Source organism: Gekko japonicus, unplaced genomic scaffold (genome assembly GCF_001447785.1).
Source record: "Gekko japonicus isolate JY-2015 unplaced genomic scaffold, Gekko_japonicus_V1.1 scaffold1426, whole genome shotgun sequence".
NCBI classification, from domain to species: domain Eukaryota; kingdom Metazoa; phylum Chordata; class Lepidosauria; order Squamata; family Gekkonidae; genus Gekko; species Gekko japonicus.
In genome coordinates this window covers 192,993-195,095 of record NW_015175402.1, presented here as the reverse complement: position 1 = coordinate 195,095, position 2,103 = coordinate 192,993, and positions in this window count along the sequence as shown.

Here is a 2,103-nt window from a genome sequence, read left to right as displayed (position 1 = left end):
TGCTTCATCTAGTCTGACAGAGTGCCCCCCAAATATCTGGTATTATGCAACCCATGGCTGGGTTTTGTTTTGGGGTTGCTTCATCTAGTCTGACAGAGTGCCTTACCTGTACTTGCTAGGAATACTCTGGCTCTTTTGTTTTCAGATCTAGTGAGTATACACGTAACTTGTATTGTACTACCCATCACTGTAAACGAGTCTTGAGAAGATGCGAGGAGAAAACCTCACAGTGTATTAAGAATGAATTAGAGTGTAAAGGTGAAAGCAGAGCAAATAATTTAGATGCAGTTCACCTTCCTGAGTGAGTAAGAAGCCTGCAGTTGTATTCATGATTGCAAAGGAGGGAGGGAGAGACGGATATTGGGCCTGTCATTGTAGCTGAAGGAGCTAACCACCTGTATCTTTGAAAACAGAAGCTAAGCAGCACCTTCAAGACTAACAAAAGTTTATTTCAGTGCAAGGTTTCACGAGTCAGAGCTCACTTCTTCACATGTCTGCAGTGCCATTAGATTGCATTATATTAACTGGCATACCAGGCTTAGGGCACAGATGGGAGGCTCCGAAATCCAGGAATGGAGGCCAAGTGGGAAGGTGAGAAGATGGGACCAGCCTTGCCTATGGTGTGCACCACCATTCTAATTCTCTCTTGGAATCAAACCGGGTTTTGTTGTTTGTTTTTTTGCCGCCTTGTGCCAGATGAAGCTGCTCATGGGGGTGATCAGATCACGGGAGGAGCATGCCAGCCCCGAAGTTCCTCCTGAACTTTAGGAAAGCTAGAAGTAGGTTGAAATATTTATGCTGAAAGTAAGTTGGTTAGTCTTAAAGGGTGCCACTCGGTCTCCGTTTTACTTTTCTACCACAGGTTAACACAGCTACTCTTTTGTAAGTTTCATCTGTGCCATTGTCATGGGTCTGTAGGACAGGGATGCATGACCAACACAGACTTGCTAATGGTGTGCTACACATTGGCTGTTGTAGCTGCTTGAAAGAGAGTTTTTAATGTGCACATGGGCTCAGTGAGGTGTAGAGATGACTGTTCTTGGCATTTAGCTACAGGTTTAGAGTGTTACTTCATTCCAGTATGCTCGATCTTTGTTTTTATTCTCGCTCTGATGCAAAATTCAGATTTTCACATCAGTATTAGTAGAATAAACATTAAGTAACTGCTAGTTTTATGTTCTGTAGTACCCAAATGCGTTTTTAACTCTGGTTGTTTTTATAGTTCTTGTTTTAAAAAATAACATCTTAACTCTTAAGCTTCCAGAAGAGTTTCTTCAATCTCATTGTTAACTGCAACAATAGCCGGCTCCCTTGAACAGATGCACTCTATCAGTGTGAATAGAATGCCTGTCTGAAGAGCTGGGCATTCTCTTTAGACTCCCCCCCCCCCAATCCACATAAATCTATCTGTGTGTGAAGTAACAGCCTTCCCATCTGTCTTCCCAAGATCACTTTTTGTTAGGCTGGGAGTCATTGGTAAGCCTGGCATCATTCTTAATGTGGTGTTTTTGGAGAGGGTGATAAAATAGGAGACAAAATAATGCCTCCCTTTGTTGTTGCAATGTCCAAGGGTTTACTTCCGAGAAGGGGAAATAAAGTCCTACAGCAATTTGAGTGATATACGGTCTGCTGTATGCATCAGAGCGGATTGCGAAGAAAACTGGCTCAAAATACTTGCTTGTGAACCCAGTGATAGGTTCGTGCTAAATTACTTATCACCTTAATACTCTGATAGGGAACAGTTTCTTAAACCTAAAAACCATTTGTGTAAATTAATGTTTGCTAATTTATTTAGAAGAAGAAAGAAGAGGAGATTGGATTTATACCTTGCCCTTCAGTTGGAGTCTCAGCACAGTTTACAGTCTTCTTTCCCTTCCCATCCCCACAACAGACACCTGTGAGGTAGGTGGGGCTGAAAGTGCTCTCTTGAGAGAACAGCTCTGACAGAACTTGTGACTGACCAACGGTCACTCCAGCAGCTGCAAGTGGAGGAATGGGGAATCACACCCGGTTCTCCCAGATTAGAGTCCGCACTCTTATCCACTGCCAGGAAATTCGCTTTAGAAAATGGATTCTGCAGGGGATTATTTTTTGTAAAGGGGT